At 40.3% G+C, this 8092-nt stretch overlaps 1 long non-coding RNA gene across 1 annotated transcript; it reads right to left on the bottom strand.

Annotated features, from left to right (window-relative positions):
* Positions 1-2740: 2740 nt before the first annotated feature.
* LOC144578863 (uncharacterized) lies at positions 2741-6226 on the bottom strand. The gene is made up of 2 exons (XR_013525313.1): positions 5767-6226; positions 2741-3131 (listed from the first exon to the last, which is right to left on the bottom strand). It is a non-coding gene; the product is annotated as an uncharacterized LOC144578863 (long non-coding RNA).
* Between the last annotated feature and the right edge of the window lie 1866 nt (positions 6227-8092).

Raw genomic sequence — 8092 nt, 5'->3', positions numbered from 1 at the left:
CATTTCTAATTGAGCTTTTTTGGATCTTCTCCTGTTTTCTTGGTTAATCTCACTAGTGGTGTGTCAATGCTATTTATCTTTTCAAAGAATCACATTCTTGTTTCATTTATCTTTTGTAATTTGTTTCAATTTCATTTAGTTCTGCTCTGATCTTTGTTATTTCTCTTCTGCTTCTGGGTTTGGATATGGATTGTTCTTATTTCTCCAGTTCTATGAGGTGTGACCTTAGATTGTCTAGTTGTGCTCTGTCAGACTTTTTGATGTAGGCATTTACTGCTATGAGCTTTTCTCTTAGCACTGCTTTGGTGTATCCTAGAGTTTAAGATAGGCTGTGTCACCATTATCATTAACTGCAAAAAAAATTTAAATTTGCATCTTGATTTCACTGTTGACCCAATGATCATTCAGGAGTAAGTAACTTAATTACCATCTATTTGAATGGTTTTGAGGGTTCCTTTTGGATTCAATTTCCAATTTCATTCCACTGTGATCTGAGAGAATACTTCATATAATTTCTATTTTCTTAAATTTACTGAGACTTGTTTTGTGGCCTATCATATTATCCACCTTGGAGAACATTCCATATGCTGATGAACAGAATGTATATTCTGCAATTGTTCAGTAGAATGTTCTCTAAATGTCAGTTAAGTGCATTTGTTGTAGGGTATAGTTTAGGTCCATTGTTTCCTTGTTGATTTTCTTTCTTGATGACCTGTATAGTGCTGTCAGTAGAGTATTAAAGTTGCTCATTATTACTGTGTTGCTGTCTATATCATTTCTTAGGTCTGGCAGTAATTGTTTTATAAATTTGGGAACTCCAATGTTAGGTGCATATATATTTAGAATTGTGATATTTTTATGTTGGACTATTACTTTTATCATTATATAATATCCTTCTTTGTCTATTTTAACTGATGTAGCTTTAATGTTTGTTTTGTCTGATATAAGAATAGCTACTCCTGTTTGCTGCTTTTGGTGTCCATTTGCAAGGAATATCTTTTTCCACCCCTTTACCTTAAGTTTATGTGAGTCCTTATGTGTTAGGTAAGTCTCCTGAAGAAAGCAGAAACTTGGCTGGTGAATTCTTATCTGTTCTGCCATTCTGTATCTTTTTAATTCAAGCACTTAGACTATTTACACTGTCTATTAACATTGAGATGTGAAGCACTATTCTATTCATCATGCTATTTGTTGCCTGAATACTTCGGAGGGTTTTTTTTTTTTCCCATGGCATTATTGTTATATAGGTCCTATGAGATTTATGCTTTAAGGAGCTTATATTTTGATGTATTTCAAAGATATGTTTCAAGATTTAGATCTCCTTTTAGCAGTTCTCTTAGTGCTGGCTTGGTAGTGGTGAATTCTCTCAGCATTTGTCTGGAAAACACTGTATCTTAATTTATGAAGCTAAGTTTCACTGGATACAAAATTCTTGGCTGATTGTTTTGTTTAAGGAGTCTAAAAATAGGTACCCAATCCCCTCTAGCTTGTAGGGTTTCTGCTGAGAAATCTGTTCTTAATCTGATGGGTTTTCCTTTATAGGTTACCTGATGCTTTTGCCTTACAGCTCTTCAGTCTTTATTTTGTCTTGACTTTAGATAACCTGATGACTATGTGCCTAGGTGATGATAATCTTTTTGTGATGAATTTCCCAGATATTCTTTGAGCTTTTTGCATTTGGATATCTAGATCTCTAGCAAGGCTGAGGAAGTTTTCCTTAATTATTCCTTCAAATATGTTTTCTGAACTTTGAGATTTCTCTTCTTCCTTGAGAACACCAATTATTATTAGGGTTGGATGTTTAATATAGTCTCAAACTTCTTGGAGGCTTTGTTTATTTTTATAAATTCTGTCCTCTGTCTTGGATTGAGTTAATTCAAACACCTTGTCTTCAAGGTCTGAAGTTCTTCCTGCTGCTTGTTCAATTTGATTGCTGAGACTTTCCATTGCATTTTGCATTTCTTTAAGTGTGTCCTTGATTTCCAGAAGTTGTGATTGTTTTTATCTATACTATGTATTTTATTGAATAATTTTCCTTTCATATCCTGTATCATGTTTTTTATTATCTTAAGTTGGACTTCACCTTCCTCTGGTGCCTCCTTAATTAACTTAATAATCAACCTTCTGAATTCTTTTTCTGGCAATTCAGAGATTTCGTCTTAGTTGGGATCCACTGCTGGTGACCTGGTATAATGTTTTGAGGGTGTTAAAAAAAAAAAACCTTGTTTTGTCATATTACCAGAATTGTTTTTCTGGTTCCTTCTTATTTTGGTAGATTATGTTAGAGGGAAGATCTGGGATTCAGAGCCACTGTTTAGATTCTTTTGTCCCATGAAGTACTCCCTTGATGTGGTGTTCTTCTGCTTCCCCTAGAAATGAGCTTCCTGAGAGCCAAATTGTAGTGATTGTTTTTTCTCTTTTGGGTCTAGTCACCCAATGGAACTACCAGGCTCCAGGCTGGTACTGTAGTTTTGGCAGAGTCCTGTGATGTGATGCAATTTCAGGTCTTGCAGCTATGGATGCCAGCACCTGCTGTGGTAGAGGTGGGAGGGGAGTGAAATGGTCTCTGTGAGAATCTTTGGTTGTGTTTTTGTTTAGTGCACTGCTTTTGCGTTGGTTGGCCTCCAGCCAGGAGGTGGCACTTTCAAGAGTACATCAGCTGTGGCCCTATAAGGAGGTTGCAAACTTGCCCTTGGGACCCCTGGTTAAGATTTTGTTTAAAAAACTTTTTCAGCTAAGGCAGCATAAAAGGCGATTTATTGTATGATTGTTACACTTGTCCACAAGTGAATACAGAACTAGTCCAGAATGTCACAGTTCCAGGGCAAAGGACCAACATGGACAGTTTTGATTATGAGCAACATGGGTCTCAGGTGGCCTCAGTGATCAGATGGTGATGAAAATTCTAGATCCATTGAGACAAGCTTTAAACAGTAGCACGCAGCCCATCAACTTGTGTCAGCATCCCCAGCCTCTGGCATTCCATGTTTCTGCTCCTGCAGCCTCCACAAGTGCACAGCTACCAGTTAACTTGGACATCTGCCTCATCTTTCTTCTTTTGTGTTTCAGCCTGTGCATTTACTTCTTTCTCCACTTGGCTCTCATGGTACAGAGGTTTTCAAGAAGATGGCCTTAAGGACAAGAGAGCAAAACTTGTTTTTGAAGTCAGACTAACCTGAATTTAATTCTGAGCTCTACTACTTAATAACTATGACATGGACCAGGAAACTAAGGATGGCTGATTATTATAACTTGTGTATCCCCTATTAGTGAAAGACTTAGTAGAAAATTGTTCATATATATAAACTCATGATACACACAAAGAAACATGCCATTATGAGAGCCATCAGAAACAACAAATCAATTTTGATTCTCAAGGATCAGAATTATCAGATACAGAATATAAAATGACTATCTGTCAAAAGTTTAATAAAATGAAAAAATAAATGAGCAAGGGACAGGATTAACAAAATAGCTAGACTTACTTTAAAAATAACTACATAAGCTTCTAGAAATAAAATACATAACTGTTGAAATTAAGAATACAATTGATAGATTAAACAGCAAATTTAAATCAACTGTAGATAATGTAACTGAAATGAAAGCTAGTTCAAATATTTTACCCAAAAGCAGCAGAGAGATAGGTAACTGTGGGAAATTAAGAGAAAGACAGATAGGAATAAGATCTAATGTACTGATAATATGAGCTTCAGCCAAAGAAAATAGAAAGAATGAAGGAGAAGCAATGTTTGAAGAAGTATATACATATATATAGATCTAGATAGATAGACAGATATACAACTACACTTAAAAAAAAAACAGGCATGATAATAATCAACCCAAAATCTCAGGTTAGTGGTTCACTCTGGGAAGATGGGATAGAAGAATAACAGTAAATTCAACAATCTAGGGTTTCCATATGGGTCTTAGATTCAGGGGTGTTTGCTTTATTGTTTCATTACTTAAAAATAAGCATTGCATATCTATGGACATATCAGGGAACATGTTTTAAAATTTTGTATTCTAATATATACATACAAGAGAATATATGTAGCTATCATTAATCAGTGGCAGGCACATCCTGAGCATTTTGAGCATGACTGCCTAGTCTTGTATTTGGGTTCCTAAATTTTATATTTCATAAAAATTATAAAGGGCAAAGTAAGATTTAAGTGTCATTTTGATACTACTTTTAGCTCCTGATAAATTCCATAAATTATACTGACTCAGGCCAGGCGTGATGGCTCACGTCTGTAATCCCAGCACTTTGGGAGGCTGAGGTGGGTGGATCATGAGGTCAAGAGATCTAGACTATCCTGGCCAACATGGTGAAACCCTGTCTCTACTAAAAATACAAAGATTTGCTGGGCATGGCGGTGCACACCTGTAGTCCCAGCTACTCAGGAAGCTGAGGCAAGAGAATCGCTTGAACCTGGAAGGCGAAGTTTGCAGTGAGCTGAGATCGCACCACTGCCCTCCAGACTGGGGATAGAGCAAGACTCCGTCTTGAGAAAAGAAAAAAAGGAAAAAGAAAAAACTTATACTGACTCAGTAAATGGCTTTCCTTTTTTAGAAGAGTTGAATATAATGACGTTTCTTTTTCCTCAGCAAAGAAAATAATTTCTAGCTATAAAGGAATAGGCATATACTACATGTTCTTCAGATTGAGTCTCAATCTGAAACGCAGTCTTAATTAACTTCTGCATGCATCCTGTCTTCCATTTAAGCATTAGTTAAAAAATTGAAAGCATTTCTATTTTCTTAAGCTTTTCTTTCATTTAATGTACTTTTTAATTTAAAGAGTTTATTTGAGCATCTAGTGACTCATGAAACAGTCAGCACTAGACCACAAGCAGTCCAGTACTCCATTGTAGGGGCAAAAAGAGAAAACTTTTGTAAGGTGTTTGCAGAAACAAAACAAAACAAAGTATTTGATTGGTTAAAGAGGAAAGCCCCTAGTTAGGAGTCGGTTGGCAGTTTCTAGTTGGTTAAGCTTAAGGTTTTTTTTTTGGATTTAATGACTTGTTTCTATAATTATAAAATGAATATGGACACTTCAAAAACCTAGAAATGTGTAAAGTAAAAATTTTCCACAATCCACCACCCAAAGATAACAACTTTTTTGAGTATGACTGTGTTCTTTCTCAAAATACACGTTTTAGTAATTGATATCAAATCGTATCTTGTTTATTTTGCTTTTGAAACTATTCTAACACAATGTATAACCTTGGAAATGCATTATTTTACTAATATAAAGTTGTTTCCATAGTAAAATACCAAATTAATTAAAAGTCAGAATCAAACATACCATATCCATGTAAACGACAAATGAAAACTGTCAAAGTATTCTTATCTCTAAAAAGCCACAAATTACATTCTTTGAAGTATTGGGTTTTATTTCCTAAACTATACACATCAATATCACCTCCTGAAGCTTTTTACCCAGTTTCACCGTGGGTATTTCGGACATGCAATGATCCTACAGTCAACTTCGGAATGCCTCGTTGGATACAGGGAAACAAACAAGAGTCCCAGAAGCCTGAAAGTGGTTCTTACAGACTTTGTCCACTCAAACTGAGGGATCATGCAGCTGATCATCACTTAAATTGCTGGTTGTATGCATGCCCGCACACCCCAGTGCTCATAGCCAGCACCTGTAAGAATGACTGAACTGGACCAAATGGTGTGCATTCCTTTCATCAATATAAACATGGACTGCATTCATCTGGACCCGGGCCTTTCCCACCCACCGAGCTTGCCCACCACCTTAAGTTTAAGTCCATCGTGGAAGGAAGACCTGACACTCAGCAAGCCGTCTCCCGTGGTTCCACCGGCTTTGTGGCCCGAGTGTCTGTATAAGCTGCTGATTTGCCTTCGGAAAATAAACCAGTATCAATTTCAGGGAAACCATTGGATAATCTGCGCTATGAGGCGCAAGGGGCACTCCGCAAATGACAGCCGCTCCCATGCACTTGTCCGGTCATGGCGGGGCGGGGGGTGGGGGCATCCGGTCCGGGTGGGAGCCCGCCAAAATAGTCCATTTGGAAGGCACGGGAGGCTTCGTTAGAAATTGCCTTCTTGTAACTGTTGGACCTTGAGCAAAACAGATAAGAACCCGGGCCATGGAACCATAAACATTATGACTCGAAGGCATTTCGGGGAAGAGCGTGGAGGCGAGGGAGGAGGAAGTGCAACTTCATGCTGCGCGATGGAACGCTTTCCCTTTAAGAACCTGAGGGCCCGCCCCGCGGACTGAGCTCCGGAAGTGAACGCGCACAGCCGCGAAGTAAGATTCCTTTGCCAAACGGGGACCTCTTTCCTCGGGCTTGGCCTTCGCTCCCATGCTTTCCTCCTTTCACTTCCACTCGCCGACTCCAGCCCTCTGGGCTCTCGCTCTCCGGACCACTAATCCCAGCGCCCCTGCCCGCAGGCGCTCTATTCTATACCTGGCCTTGGCGGCGGAGTCCGTCCCTCCCCGCCACCGGAATTCACCGACCTCGCGCTGACACGCACTTCCGGCAACGCCGCGGCTCGGAGGGACCCGGCTAGAAACTAGGTTTGCGGTGCTGTGCGGCGCGGGATGTACGCGTTGGCTGTCATGCAGGACCTCCTGACCCAGAACCATGCCCTGCGCAGGGAAAGCAGCGAGCTCCTGGACCGGGTGCGGAGGCGGCTGCTATGCGAGAAAACCAACGTGCTGTCTCAGGGAGTCTGCCGACCCGCCCGGTGGCTTTCCCGAGACGTTTGACGGCGACTCCACCTGGCTTCCCGACTTTGTGATGCAGACGTCCGTTTACAGGACTTTATTTGAGGCTAGATTCTAGAAAGACATCTTGAAAGTGGCTTAATCGGCTGCCTCAATGGGGCGGCGGAGCAGTGGGTGGTCCCCTACATTGAGAGCGAGAGCCCTGTCCTGGCTTAGTGCGAGGGCTTCGTGGACTCACCAAAGCGGGCCTTAGGCTTTTATGGGTAGGAAACAGCTGGGCCGGGACCCCGGTGTCTGGGGAGCGGCTGCAGCCGGTTCCGCGCGAGCCACTGAGCTCCCACAAGCCCAGTTCTCCAGTTCCAGATTGCTGGAATCCGACCCTCGCTGGGAAGCTTGATCACCGCCTGTTCTCGCCAATCTCTATGCCTTTGCACTGCCCAAGCAAACCGGCCACTGCCCAGGACCTGTTAGGAATTGAATGGACCTCCCAGGATCATGCCCCTCTGTTTCTAGAGACGGCTTCTGACCACCTTCAAGAATCAGGGCCAAACTTGGAAGGGCCTACATTTGTCACACCTACTCAGATGCTGATTTGTATAGTTCAGGCCCAGAGACAGCTTCCTGGGTTAGTGTGTCTGACAACACTGATGAAAAATTGTGACATTTTCTTTCCCCAGACCTACTTCGTTTTATGCATTTCATTTCAATTCTGAAATCACAGCAGTGTCACAGATTGCGCCTTTTGGTCTGAGGAACCCAGGGCCTGGACACCACCAGGAAAAAGTATTTTCTTTTAAAACTTAAATGTGTATCTTTACCATATGCCTAGTAACAGTAGTGCTTAGAAGAAACAAAGATTAGAAGACAAAATGTATGTCTTCAAAAACACCATTAAGTTCTGAGAAAGAATTCTAAATGCAGATTCTAAGGTCTGGTAAAATGCTTTAGAGAATAAAGAATGCATATGTGATTTTTATGTATGGCCTTTTAAGCTTTCTATCCCAGTTTTAAAGTATTAATGTGTTAAAAATATATGCAGTTTAGAAAGGAGACAGCCCAGCTTGAGCAGTTTGATGTTTGCTGCCAAAGATGGTATTCGAATATAAAATAGCACATAACTCATGGCGAAAAATAATGGGATGGTGCAGTCTTTGGTCTGTATCCATTGGCATTATTCTCTTGTACTAAATGGAATACCATTAGTTTCCTCACTTAAGGTAAACCACGTTACATTTTTTGGCTGCAGTTTTCTCATGTAATTGGAGACATTATTTTATTATTAAAGTTTGGTTCACAATTCTTTGAGTCTCTTATGAGACCAAAGAAGGTAAGAGGAGAATATGTGCCCTCTTCTCAATCAAGGGGTTTCTTGAAACCCTGTAAGGA

This window comes from Callithrix jacchus, chromosome 13 (genome assembly GCF_049354715.1).
Source record: "Callithrix jacchus isolate 240 chromosome 13, calJac240_pri, whole genome shotgun sequence".
NCBI classification, from domain to species: domain Eukaryota; kingdom Metazoa; phylum Chordata; class Mammalia; order Primates; family Cebidae; genus Callithrix; species Callithrix jacchus.
The sequence above is the reverse complement of the archived record's forward strand: the minus strand, read 5'-3'. Positions and strand labels throughout refer to the sequence as shown.